Genomic DNA, 15,102 nt, shown 5'->3' with positions numbered 1-15,102 from the left:
ACATTTTGTAACCCTCCAAGAGCTCCTCGCTTTCCACTAAAAGGCACTCTTGAGTTTTTAGGTCTCGACCTACAGCATTGCTTTAGCAATGCCTGTTTGTCGAGATTATAGTTAGGCTTTCAAAAGTCTACCCAAACTGCTGCGGATCGGATACAGTTCATATGAGCCAAGCGCGTGAACATCGCCAGCCACATCCCACACCATTTCCAGCCACATCCCACACCATTTGTCTGAGCCTCGGCATCAGACTTCAAAGGAAGCCGCTCCCCCGCCTCCCCATCAGATTTCAAAGACATTTAATTACTTACTCTCCTTCGTTCCCGCCCAGCTGTCTTTCTCCTGCTTTCTGCCCCTGGCTCCCTGCTTTTCTTTCCCTTCTCATTGCATATCTTGATTTTCTGGATGATATTCAGATTCGTATTCCTTTCATGATAAGTTGATCCAGCTGCACCAAAGAAAACTGAACACGGCGAACAAGCAAAACGAATCAGTTCTGATTACCATATCTCATGCACCACACACCTCGCCTCACTGTCGGCCCTGATCTTTTTCCTCACGCACTCTCTTTATTTTTTTTATCTTTCTTGTCCTCTAGCCCTTTTCGTTGTTTCCTTAGTTTCCTGTTTTCACATGCGCTTTTCATTCGCCATCTCTCTTTTTATTTTGCCCTCTGCCTCTTCCATGTTTCATGTCTTCTTGTAATTCAGTTCAATAATGCATTACTGGTGTGACTTATGACTTTAGAAGGCAAAGCTTTTCAGCTTCTTATAACCTGCACGTTATTGGTATATGGCTTATTGAGGCTAGAGTAGTGTCGCAAACTACGTGTTCTGTATTTCTCGCGCTCTCTCTCTCTCTTTCTCCCTCTCTCTGCCTCACTCTCACACACCCTCACTATACTGCTCTGCCGCCATCACTCTACCGCCCTCACTCTACCGCCCTCACTCTACCAATCTACCGCCCTCACTCTACCACCCTCACTCTACCACTCTACCGCCCTCACTCTACCGCCCTCACTCTAGTATTTAGGGGCAACCCTGAACCTTTCTTCCTTAGTCTAGAAGAAACTACAAGAAAAGAAGGAGAAGGACCGAACAGCCATGCCGAAGCTAACAATAGGAAGACGCCCACTGACTTGGCCCCTGCCCTACCGGCCTGTCTCCACCTCGAACCTGCTCTTGTGAAATCCAAGTGTGTCCTGCAGCTACCAACCTTGAAAACCCTGGAGTACCTGCCTGCCTTCCGCCACAAAGACTGTGTCTCCCGTAAACACCGGATTTGTTCATCTCCAACCTCTGGCTCTGGCTGGACACCGTGAAACCGCACAACTCTGCAACTGCCATCCACGGCCTAAGCTTGAGTGGGCAAACACTATGAGGAGGTCTTCCTGTCAATTTTGACCTGAGATCTGGTGACCCCTGAACTGCCTCAAACCTCCAGTCAACGCCTCCAGTCTAAATCCGGAAGGTCCCCCCAACCGCAACCAGGAGCTGGTAGGAAGATCCGACCCTAAAAGGAACCCCTGCACCCGTGGCCCCACGGCCTTGGGTGGCATAATTGACAGCATCTAACCAACGCCCAGCATCCCAACTTACCTCTCGAAGTGGTGGTCGTACCCAGAAGACCTTCGTCTCCGAGCCTGCAGTGCCTTTGCAAACTGGAGGTTACCCATTGGAAACAACAGGGCGCCCGATGTTGAAAAAGCACCCTGCACCCGGCCACCCAAGTGCAGCTGAGGGTGCACCTTTGGTGCTACTTTGTTTCCCCATTTGCCCTGAGCTAAAGTCCAGGAGCTTTGCTCCCACAACCAAGTGGCCTGCTTGTCAGCAGCCACCAACCGGCAACCCCTATCCCCCATTGGATAACATTAACCCTCAGCACTTTGCACCCGGCCACCCTAGTGCCGCTGAGGGTGTAACGAGAGTGCATCCTTGACCCTGGGAGACCCCTGAGTCTACCCCAAGAACCTCAACTCCCACTACTGAATACTTACCCTAAACCCAATAACACTATTTTTCTCCGTAGGATAACATTGACTGTTTTTCTTAGGAAAGTTTTTAAGTGTGGATTTGAAAATCGAAAGCAATTCTTTAAAATTGTACTAACTAACAAAAACGATTTTACTTACCTATTTACAGGAAATGTTCCAGTGTAGTATGCCGGTATACTACACTGTGTAAGAAAAGTAATATCAAAAGTAACTTACCTATAATTTTACTCAAAATCCTATACAAAGTATATGTACTGTATTCTGAAAAACACTGCATTATCAGTAACACTACTGTAATCAAATCAAAGTACATTTACCATTGCAACCCAAACTGTGTTACAATCTGTATATTTAATGCAAAGTACTTATCACTTACCTGTGCCAGGCTTGCTTGGTTCTAGGAAATAAAATAACAAAGAATATTTTTATACAAAAACAATTGGTATGAAGTTCAGTCTTTGAGTGTGTGAATTCATTTGCGGACTGCGTTTGTACAACAAATGCTTAACACTGTCCTCTGATAAAGCCGTACTGCTCGACCACACTACCAAAAATAGAGAGTAAGGTGCTATCTAACTTTACCTCTGCCTACCTTTTTGGTTCCACTGGATTCTGTGCACACTATACCTCACTTTGGTATAGTACATACAGAGCCACCTTCCTACATTGGTGGATCAGCAGTGGGATATACAACTTTGCATTTGTTAGACTACTTGGTTACCTCCTGATCACATGACAGAACTCTTAAATTGTCTTTAGAATTCTAATTTTTTCAAATTGCCATTTTTGCACAATTACTAAAAGTCTTGCTAGGGCTTTGGGGTAGAGGTCTTAGAATTGTTTTTTAACAATGTTTCAAAACAAGAACCCAGCTGTTAGTGGAAAGAAACACAATGTCATAGAGGACATGGGTGGGGAGCTTGACCTCACCCCTTACCTTCACTTGTCTTTCAAGGAGGTAAGGTCCCTATGCAAAATTAAAAACATAACCATGGGGTCCCATCCCACCAAACAAAAGCTCCAGTAGCTGTTGGCTGAGTATTCTAAGGACCCCCTCATCTGAAAAGGATGAAGACTAATTAGACGAGGAAGAAGAGGGAGAGGGAGACCAGGTAGATCAACCTCCCCCACTTCATATGGAGAAAAGGGCCCCACTGGCCCTGACTCCAAGAATCAACCTCTCAGAACCTAGATCCCACGCACGTGGGTCAGGCACTACTGAGGACATTGAGGAAAACTTCAATGAGGAGGCCAGCCTTTTAGCAAGGTTGACCAAAAGACAATCTAGAGACCAGGTTGCTGGTCCTAGAGAGAGAGAGCAGAGATGGGCCTAGCACCCATCAATGGTGGCAGCAATTTAATTAATAAGGATAAAGATCAATCTCATGATACAAAGATTCCCAAAGGGATTGTCCCTAAATATGAAGAGAGTGATGATATCACAAAATGGTTCACAGCCTTTGAGAGGGCATGTGAAATAAGGAAATTGAAGAAGTCACACTGGGGGGCACTGCTTTGGGAATTGTTTTCTGCTAACTGCAGAGACATACTCCTGACCTTTTCTGGGCAGATGATTGGTCTTATGACCTCATGAAGAGAACTCTGTTTGAGGGATTTGGACTCATAACTGAGGGAAAAAGAATAAGATTCAGGGGGGCTCACAAAACCAAAAAAGAATCCTGGATTGACTTCGTAGACTACTCAGTTAAAACACTGGATGGTTGGCTAACTGGCCACAATGTGCATGATTTCAATGGACTTTACAATCTGTTTATGAAAGAACTAATTTTAAGTAATTGCACTAATGAAAAGTTACATCAGGATTCGTTAGACCTAGGTCTAATTTCTCCCCAAGAATTGGGAAAGAAGACAGACCACTGGGTCATGACAAGGGTGACAAAAACAACCACTGTGGGTGACCAAAAGAAAGGGCTTACAAAAACCTCCCCAGGGGAAAGGTGGTGACAATCCCCAAGAAAAAAAGCCTGAGTCTTTTAAAGGGCTCCAAAAACCCACACAAGGGGGTGGGTCCCAAGACTCGCCCCAGTCCAATAATAGGTACAGGGGAAAGATCTTTGATCCTTTAAAAGCCTGGTGTAACAACTGTAGGAAGTTGGGACACTTAACTGGAGATGCTGCTTGCCCAAACAAGAAGCCCCCTAGTCCTACTACAGCTACTACTGGTGTAGTAAGTCTCCAGAAGGGATCACTAGTGTGCCAAGAGCAAACCGGGTTGCACACGGAATCATTTCTAGTTTCAGAAGGGGATGTTGAGTTTGCCACTATAGCTGTGTGGCCACCCAACTTAAAGAAGTAATATCTGCTCCTTTTCTCTTTTTTTTTTAAAAAAAAGAGAGAAAAGGAGAACATACGGATTAATTTTCTTGTATCTTTTTGCATGAATAATATTGGCAATGACCATTTGAATATTACGTGTGCTTGGGTTTACGATTTATGATGTCTTGTTGCTTATGTCACAGAATTTAGAGATTTCAAAAGACAGTGGTCCCTAGCAGTTCAGGGATTTTAGCAAAGTAATAGACATACGCTAAATAGTGAGTATGACCTTTGTCCAGCCGGACAGGTTTTTTAATTGAAGAGAATTGAAAACATAAAAAGGATTTTTTACAAAGTGGGTACATCCAGTAACCCACAGGGGACAAGACAAAACAGGGGGGAAAACCTAACGCAAACAAGGGCAGTCTGTACTAGTAGTTCAGTGGACAGACAAAAATACATTTCAGAGCATCATTGTATACAATTTCTAATTACATTATACATATGACGCTGTTATGTCGACGACGTTTCGATGCCTATACAGAGATAAATGGCATCATCTTCAGGACAGAGAGTTAATGTGCTTGTCTTGAAAAAATTTTAAACAGTTTGTGTGGCCAATGTTATGGTCCAGACATTTGTCTGTTTACAGGGGCCTGTGCTCAGTATCAAAGCACACGGAGCGAAGTATTGAGTTGTCCGAGCATATTACTCGATAAATATCCAAACCAGGGCAAGGAAGCCTCTTCATAGGAGACCGGACCGGACGTGTCTCATTCCTGGTTTGGTTGCTCGATGGCAATCAATAGCGTATGTCTATTACTTTGCTAAAATCCCTGAACTGCTAGGGACCACTGTCTTTTGAAATACGTTACTGCCCAAGGTCCCTAGTGACATACCTTTGGGTTCCCTTGTTTTTTTCAAAAAAAAAAAAAAACAGAATTTAGAGAGGCAGGTGGTTCTCTCACACCTTAAGCACCGTCACTAATAAGGCCTGGCTCTAAGAATATTTGGTGTAATTATCTATTGGTGCCTACTACCTATTGCCTATACCACCAAGTCCAAACTAACTACAACTTAAAGAAGTATTTACAATACCCTTGGTTTAATGGAACTAGGATAGAAGCTCTGAGGGATAAAGGTGCCAGTATCACTATGGTGAGAAATACACAGGTTTCCCCTGAGCAATACTTGATTGGGAGAACTTACCCAGTCACCAATGCTGACAGTGTTACCACTAACCATGAAATGGCTATGGTGACATTAGACCGCGGTGTTACTGGCCTGAAACTGGTAGTGGTCTCTCCAAAGCTACCAGCTGCATGTCTGCTTAGCAATGACATGGAAAACACGGAAAAGGGCTGAGGTTGAACTGAAAACCTATGCAGCAATGCTGGATATCCCTGAGATGTTGTGTTTAAAAACAAGAGCACAGAGCAAAAAACAGCCTGAAAAAGATGTGTTGGGGGCTGAAAGTATGGCACAACCTTCCAAGAGGAAAGGCAAGGAGACTGTGGAACCAGCTTCGTACAGCAGAAGGATCAGGACCCCTCTCCTTAGGGAGAGGACTTTGACACACCAGAGGGAATTGAGTCCATGGAGCTAGACCCTTACCTGGTTCAACTCTTAGGCCTAGGGGGGGCCTTTAGGGAAGAGCTGTGCCTTGGACAGCGGACCTGGACAACTCTTGAAAGCTACCCACAGAGTTTATTGGGAAGAGGGACTACAGCACACTGAGGCCTGAGACCCAACCCTGGAGCCACTAGGAGAGTGGTAGTGCCTCAGATGTACAGGGAGTTCCTCCTAACTTTAGCTCATGATATCCCTCTAGCTGGGCATCTGGGACAAACCAAAACCTGGGAAAGGATAGTTAGCCCCTTTTACTGGCCCCAGATGTCTCAGAAGGTGAAGGAGTTTGTCAGTTCATGTGTCACCTGTGAAACCAGTGGCAAGACAGGTAACCACCCAAAGGCCCCCTTAATTCCACTACCAGTGGTTGGGGTTCCCTTTAAAAGAGTAGGCGTGGACATAGTGGGTCCACTTGAACCTCACACAGCATCAGGAAATACATTCATTCTAGTGGTAATGGATCATTCCACCAGGTATCGTGGGGCAATTCTCCCTAGGACTACTACAGCTCCTGCAGTAGCCAAGGCCCTCATTGGTGTCTTCACCAGGGTAGGGTTTCCTAAGGAGGTGGTTGCAGACAGAGGTTCCAACTTCATGTCTGCTTACCTCAAACACTTGTGTAAAGAGTGGGGAGTGAAGTACAAGTTTACTACACCCTAACACCTACAAACCAATGGCCTTGTTGAGAGCTTCAACATGCCATTGAAATGCATGATTATGGGGCTCGCCGAAAAAACTCAAAAGGAGATGCTTTTCGCTTACAGAGGGGTACCACAGAAGGGAGTAGGGCTTTCCCTCTTTGAACTTCTGTTTGGCCATCCTGTGAGGGGAACACTCTGTCTTGTAAAAGAGGGTTGGGGGAAGCTTTTCCAAGAACCAAAACAAGACATTGTGGACTATGTGCTTGGCCTTAGGTCCAGAATGGCTGAGTACATGGAAAAGGCATCCAAGAATCTTGAGACCAGCCAGGAGCTCCAGAAGCACTCGTATGATCAAAAAGCTGCACTGGTTGAATTTCAACCAGGGCACCAGGTGTGGGTTTTGGAGCCAGTGGCACCAAGAGCTCTCCTGGACAGATGGAGTGGCCCTTACCCTATCCTAGAAAAGAAGAGTGAGGTCACCTACTTGGTTGACCTGGGCGCAAGCAGGACACCCAAAAGGGGTATCCATGTGAACCACCTTAAGCTCTATCATGACAGGGCTGACATCCCCATGCTGATGATGACTTTTGAGGATTAGGAGGCAGAGAGTGAAGCTCTCCCTAACCTCCTTTGGATGAGTGGATGGAGTTGTCTTTCAGACACCCTCTCTCCTCAACATGCAGACTGATTGCAAGCAAGTCTTGCAGCAGTATGCAAATCTCTGTTCCTTGAGCCCTGGTCAGACAAACTGGTGTACCCATGATGTGTACACTGGTGACAGTTCACCTGTCAAAAACAAAATCTATCACCAGTCTGATGAAGTCAGCAAGATGCTGTAGTTAGGGGTTATTGAACCCTCCGAGAGCCCCTGGACCAGCCCAGTCGCTTTAGTCCCCAAACCTCATCCACAGGGTGGAAAGAGAGAAATGGGGTTCTGTGTGGACTATAGAGGGCTCAACTCTGTCACCAAGACAGATGCTCACCCTATCCCAAGAGCATATGAATTGGTAGATGAACTAGGTGGAGCCAAATTTCTAAGTACCTTGCCTTAACTGCAGGATACTGGCAGATTGGCATGGCACCAGGAGCAAAAGAAAAGACAGCATTATCACACCTGATAGGCATTATCAGTTTACTGTTATGTCCTTTGGTTTAAAGAATGCTCTTGCTGGGAAACAGCCATCACATTGCATGAGAAACAACGCATGCAATTACAACGCTGTCGTTACAACGATCGCGTTGTTACCTCACAGTACCATTACAACGCAAGTCGTTACAATGACTTGCTCTAGGGAGCGCTCTAAACTAAGGAATAATATCATTTACTATCCAACACCTTCCCTACTGTCACACACACTGCAGTTGGAATAGTAAATTATACTATTCCTAAGTCCTACACGCCCCCTAGAGCAAGTCGTTGTAATGACTTGCGTTGGAATGGTCCTGCAATGTAACAATGCGGTTGTTATAACGACTGTGTGGTAATCACATGCGTTGTGAACGCATGCAATGTAAATGCCTATATATTCACCCCTGCCACCTTCCAGAGGTTGGTGAATCAAGTCCTTGCCGGATTGGAGTCCTTAGTGCAGCTTATCTAGATGATATTGCTGTCTTTAGCTCCACCTGGCAGGATCAACTGATCCACCTTGAGAAGGTTTTAAAAGCCCTGCAAACTGCAGGCCTAACTATCAAGGCATCCAAATGCCAGATAGGGCAGGGAACTGTGGTGTACCTGGGCCATCTTGTTGGTGGAGGCCAGGTACAACCCTTACAGCCCAAGATCCAGGCAATCCTGGACTGGGCAGCTCCAACAACCCAGACCCAAGTCAGGGCATTCTTTGGCTTGACTAGGTACTACAGGAGGTTTGTGGCTCCCCTCACAGAACTCACCTCCAAGAAAATGCCCAAAAACGTAAATTGGACAGTTAGTTGTCAAAAAGCTTTTGACACCCTGAAAGAGGCTATATGCTCAGCGCCACTTCTCAAAGCTCCAGACTATACCAAGCAGTTCATTGTGTAGACTGATGCCTCTGAGCTTGGGATAGGAGCGATCCTATCCTAGACCAATGATGAAGGCCAAGACCAACCTGTTGCTTTTATAAGCAGAAGGCTTCTACCCAGGGAGCAGCGTAGTAATACCATTGAGAGGGATCCTTGGATGTGGTTTGGTCCCTGAATAAGCTGAGACCATACTTGTTTGGTACTCACTTCCTAGATCAAACTGATCACAGACCTCTCAGGTGGCTACTGCAGATTAAAGGGGAAAATCCTAAACTGTTGAGGTGGTCCATATCCCTACAGGGAATGGACTTTATAGTGGAACCCAGACCTGGGACAGCCCATCCAATACAGTTGGACTTTCCAGGTTCTTCCACTTAAAAAATAAAGACTCTCTAGGGAAAGGTTAGTCTCATCCTCTTTCATTTGGGGGGTGGAGTTTGTGTGACAAAGTGCCCTCTTTCTTTATGGTTGCCCCCACTTTTTTGCTGAATTGCTGACGTGCTTTGACTGAGTGTGTCCTGGGCTCCTGCCAATCAGGTACCCAGGGCCGATGTTCCATCCCTAAAAACTGCATTGAAGCCTAAACCCAATTGGCATTTCTGGCCACATGTCAGTTCCTGGTAAATGGTACCCCAGGTACCCAGGGCACTGTGACCAGGAAAGACCCCTAAGGACTGCAGCACTTATTGTGCCACCCTTAGAGGCCCTTTACCACTACACTCACACACAGCCTTTGCAGGCTATGCGTTTTGGTACAGCACAAAGTGAAGATTCGACATGGCACACATGTGCCATGCCTACAACCCACTGCTCTGGCATAGATCAGTCACCCATCTAGCTGGGTGCACCATACCAGTGGTGAGGGTACAGGTGCCTGAGCTGTGTACCCCTACAGTGTCTAAGTCCATTCTTAGACATTTTAAGTGCAGTGCTGCCATGACGAGTATATGGTGCTGGGAGTTTGTCATTATTAACTCCAGAGCACCATAATGGCTACACTGAAAACTGAGAAGTTTGATATCAAACTTCTCAGCACATTAAACCCACACTGATGCCAGTGTGGGGTTTAATGAAAAATGCACACAGAGATCCTCCAGAAAACTAACCCATCACTAGTGTCCAGGCTGAGTGGCTGCTTTCAGCTGCCACCACCAGACATATTTCTGGACTCCTGGGTCGAGAGCCTGCTGCTCTCAGGGCCTGAAACAATGCACATCCTGGGATGAGGTGCCAAGCCTCAGCCCCAGTATGGGCAAGGTCCACGAAGGGGAAGGTTCAATGGCTTGCCGCCTTTGTGAGCTTCCCCAGGCCACATGCTGCTTTCAGTAACTGGTCCCCAGTGGGTGAACCGGCGGGAAAAACAAGTGTGGAAGAGAGGTGTGCCAACCTCTGCCAACTCCACCCCTCAGGAGAGGGAGGCGAAGTGAAGCACAACTCTTAGTTCCCGCCATCTTGCAGAGGGGAGGACTCAGCCAACCAGGGAAAGGCGTATGCCCCCTCCCACTGGAGGGTGGCATAATAGGGGGTGTACCCACCCCTTTTACCTACCTGTAACACCCCTAAATCTAGTATTCAGGGGCAACCCTGATCCTTGCTTCCTTAGACCAGAAGAAACTACAAGAAAAGAAGAAGAAGGACTGAACAGTCATGCCGAAGCTAACAAGAGGAAGACGCCCACTAACTTGGCCCCAGCCCTACCGGCCTGTCTCCATCTTGAAACTGCTCCTGCAAAGTCCCGATGTGTCCTGCAGCCAGCAACCTCGAAAACCCCGGAGGACCTTCCTGCCTTTAACCGCAAAGACTGTGTTTCCCGTGAACACCGGATTTATTCATCTCCAACCTCTGGCTCCGGCCGGACACCATGAATCCGCACGACTCTGCCCCGGCCGTCTACAGCCCAAGCTCGAGCGGGCAAACACCACAAGGAGGTCTCCCCAGCGATCCTGACAGGAGATCCACCAACTCCTGACCTGCCTTAAACCTCCAGCTGACGCCTGCTGGCTGCCTAAATCCGGAAGATCCCCCCCAACCGCGAACCAGGAGCTGGTAAGAAAATCCAACCCTAAAAGGAACCCCTGCACCCGACACCCCACACCCTTGGGTGGCCCAACCGACAGTGCCTAACCAACCCCCAGCATCCCAACATACCTCTCGATGTGGTGATCACACCCAGAAGACCTTTGTCCCCGAGCCTGCAGTGCCTTTGCAAACTGGAGGTTCCCCATTGCAAACAACCCGCGTTCAAAACATTGGCGCCCGACGTCAAAACAGCACCCTGCAACCCAAAAAATTCAGGATGCTAAGCAGAAAAGGTGGATTTCCTACACCCACCATTTTGGATGCCACTCACTATGATAAAGTATACAAAAAAACTGTGATGGATGGAATGTTTGATTTAGAATCCGCCACTGGTAATATTCTGGGCTGCATACCAGTCCTTCATTATTTTGCTCACTATGCTACCTCAGTATGCATCCAGCCATTTACAAATCAGTCTTGACCAGTGGATGCTCCTCCAGAAGGGCAGAGGAGCACTACCCCCACCCCCACCAGCAAATAAAACAATACTAAAATGGGTTTCTAACCCGTTTTATTTTAATCCTCCTGGATCCACCCCCAGGACTCTGATGAGTCTTGGGGGTAGGGGCAGGGGGATGACACTGTGGTAGGGGAGTGGTGGTGCACTCTCTTGTCCCTTCACTGCACATGAGGTATTTGGCCAGCCATTTCAGGCCGGCAAAACATCTCATGCGCAGTGAAACTTTCTCTAGCCCCATTTGCTTTGCTGAGGCTGGAGAAAGCATGCGTGCTGCGCATCCAGTACAGATTTCAGCATTTATTGCATTCCGATTGAGGACCTTGTATTGTATTAGAAGGAAATTGGTCTCTGATCTTCTGAATAATGAATAAGCCTTGAGAAAGCATTGGTCGAAACATGGGATGGCTGTTGCACTTCCAGAGTACAAACAAAAATCACTTCTGGAATAATAAGGATGTAACTAATAAATAATTCTTTAAAGACAACACCAGACATTTGCATTTTTTTTTAAACTTTAAAAAAAATCAGAACCAAAAAGGAAAGCTTCTGCAGGATTGAAATCATATTTATTACTAAAACAGGAGCATATGCTCAAACCCTCACTGTACAGGCTTCCAGTCTGCCTGAGAGTGCAAAGTCATAGCATTCAGGCAGCGTCATGATTGGCCACAATGCAGTCTGGGCGCCTGTCCCAGGAGCAGGAAGAGCGCAATGGAGTGGATGGCAGAGGCGGTGGTGTTCCAGTAAGTTTATTTTTTCATTTATATTTTATTTTGTCCCCCGAACCGCCCCCCAATTCCCTCCCCCTCCAGCTCCCTCCTCCGGCCACCCCTCTACTTTGGCAGGGTATGGGCCGCGACTGGTTTTGACCCTGCTTCAATGAGAATAGTCCAGCCTAAACGGACAGGCAGGTCCTCCCTGAACCAGAACACAAGCAACCCGGTGCAGTTTCGCCCTAGATAGGGCTCATTCCCATCACCCTTACTGGCCTGGCAGTTCGGGCTGCACTGTTCCCATTGGCGCAGAACCAACACTGCTCACATATGGCTGGGTCCAAACTGAGGTGGCATGGTAGGCAAAAAAACAATGGATTGGGATACTGCCTGGAGTGATTACCAGTGGCTGGAACTAATTAAAACATTCCACTCATAACTTTTTGTCTACTAAAGTGCGTCACACTAAGTGGGATGGATATGGCCAGACTTGGGTCCCGTGCACACTGTGCTACTGGAACCAAACTACATCTGGATGATGAGCCCTCATAAAGGCAAAACCGGTCCTGGGTTGCTTGTGTCTGGTTCAGGAAGGACCTGGCCTGACAGTCCGGGTCATACTGTTCCTGCAGGAGCAGGGTCAAGATTGATTTGCATATGGCTGGGTCCAAACTGAGGTGGCATGGTGTGCAAATAACAATGGACTGGGATGCGGCCCCAAGTGATTATCAGTGACTTTGATAACTTCAAGCATTCCATCCATCAATTTTTCATATATTACACACTTGAAGCATACATATCTCAGAGGGGGTAGGGACTACACACTCCTAGTTACTCCCTTGCAATGTATACTGCAAACTAAACAGTCTATGGAGTGAAATGTTTTTTTTTCAGGTTTGGGGACTTATAATTTTCACATTACTGGTAACACCTAGCGTGTGCCTCATTGCTAGATGTTCAGATGCTCTGTCTTGCCCATAAACTGGAAAGGATTTTTTGTACCAAGATTTCCCTCACAAAAACTACTTTGAGTTTCAATGGCAATATTGCACCGTAGCCCCAGACTGGCTAATATTTATGTTGCACAATATAAAACCCTATTCAAATATAATTATGTTAATCCTTTAAATCTAAGGTGCATTTTTGGCAGCACTGCATAGATGATGTCCTGTGCCTATGATCAGCTCCTGAAGATTAAATTACACAATTTCTGTGATAGATTAATGAATAACACAAGAATCTACATTTCACCTGGGCACACAGTAAACATTAGGCAACGTTCCTGTAGCTAAACGTTTCTGTATGTACACACGGTATGTGACATTATGCACATATATTTAGTGATCATCAAAAGTTGGTATGAACATTTAAATTAAGGGGAAATTCACTATAAATTATATACGTGTGTGGTGTAAGGAACATGATTTTAAGGTCAAATTGAACTTTGTTTTGCCCAGATGGTGATTAGTGAGGTGGATTGTAATAATTAGATGCACGGTACTGTGATAATCACAAAGGCGTTTTAATAATAATTATTTCTATCCCTTGTTCATGCCCTGATGAAAACACAAGAAGTACCTTCTGATACGCTGAAACACGTTGATATATATGTGGGTTTACTAATGATTTGTAGTTCAACTTAACGCTTTTATTCTACATAATCGTGAATAAAGGAGTATTTTATAACACTTACTCAGTTATAGTGAATTCAGGGCCTAAACATTGTGTTATCACGGGCTCCCTTTGTTATACCATACAGGTCTGGAGATGGTGCCAGTCACGAGCATAGTAAAAGGCAACAGCAGAGCTGGCATATGAGAGAGGACCAGGTCAAAGTATGGTATTTGTATGAATGTTGTGCCTTTGGTGCTGAAACAGTGTCTATGGGGACATTGAGGCAACTCTGTTCATGGCAAGTGCTTTTGGCCCCATGACATCAGAGGTACTATCTCCTTTTCCTTTTTTTCCGTTTTCTCTTTCTTCTTTTATTATTTTTTCTTATTTTTTTATTCTTACTTTTCCCACTTTTTATGCCACTTACTCATGGACAAGATGATTATATGTTTTGATAAATTTGAATTGAAAGCAATGAGACACATTGTTGGTCTTATGTACACGAGGCTGTGGGGACACTCTTAGGACGTGTGGCCCAAAGAAATGTATGATGTTTCTGTTTGTGTTTCCTGGCACCAGGATCTCATTTTTGGTCCTACTGAGGAACAGATAAGTCTCATTCTTCCAAAAGTGATGTGTTACGACACTTGATGCTCCTTTTATTGCTTTTAGTCAAGAATGTTAAAGTAACCAAATGGCAACAGGATGCACTTTATGAAAATCTTAATTACATAGCTATCCCTTCTTATTTAGGAGCTCGATTACATTGACAAACATTTCGAACTGAAGGGTATGTTTTGCAACCTCTTGAGACAGAGGATGCTTAGTAGGAGCACAGAACTTCACTAGGACCTGATGGAGTGAATTGTAAACTGCTGACTTCAGTAAGAGAGAAAGGAGAGAATCTAATCCAGATCTTTGCTGATGTGCCTATACCTTCCATTAGGTGCCTGAGAAGGATCTTGATGTCTATGGTGTCGCAAGACACAGATCAGTGGAACGCAATTGGCACAGCTGACAGTCTACACAATCACTTAGTCCTCAGAAAGTCACCATTCATTATCATCACACCTGAAAGTAGCATTAGCCCATGAGGAACCATCTTTGGTCTCTTCTTCATGCCTTTCTAAGGTGTGTCTATAACAGACATTCGGGCTGCTCAGCTTCCACTCTTACTTCTCTCATTTCTTTGCAGCCAGGAAGTGTCAGCTTCAGTGCCTCATGACACTTCCTATAGAAAGATATAATGCCCCATTCAGATAAAGACAAAAATGTGAGACTTCTGTCTTGTGAAATTCAGCCGTTTCACCCCTCCCTTGACAGACCTCCACTGGTTCCCCTGACATGAATGCATCTCCTTCAAGACCAGCTGCATCCTTCACAAGGCAACCACGACCAGTGCCACTGCCTATTTGGCACACGAGCTAATATATCCACTAGATCATGGCACACCCACAGCAAGACACTGCCCGGTTGGAGACAAAAAACTGTGTGGAATGAAAGGCAGCAGGACTTCTCTGTCTGTGCACCATGAGTGCGGTACAACATCCTTATATCAAAACTGCCACAAACCTCCTGCAAATCAAAAAAGCTGAAGACTCGCCTCTTCAGAGAACACTACACTTTAGCATCTTAGAAGGCTCCTGAACTTTACTGACCACTGCAGCCCCTCTTACACAGCACTGTTGACCTCTG

Source organism: Lissotriton vulgaris, chromosome 2_1 (assembly GCF_964263255.1).
Source record: "Lissotriton vulgaris chromosome 2_1, aLisVul1.2, whole genome shotgun sequence".
NCBI classification, from domain to species: Eukaryota; Metazoa; Chordata; class Amphibia; order Caudata; family Salamandridae; genus Lissotriton; species Lissotriton vulgaris.
The sequence above is the reverse complement of the archived record's forward strand: the minus strand, read 5'-3'. Positions refer to the sequence as shown.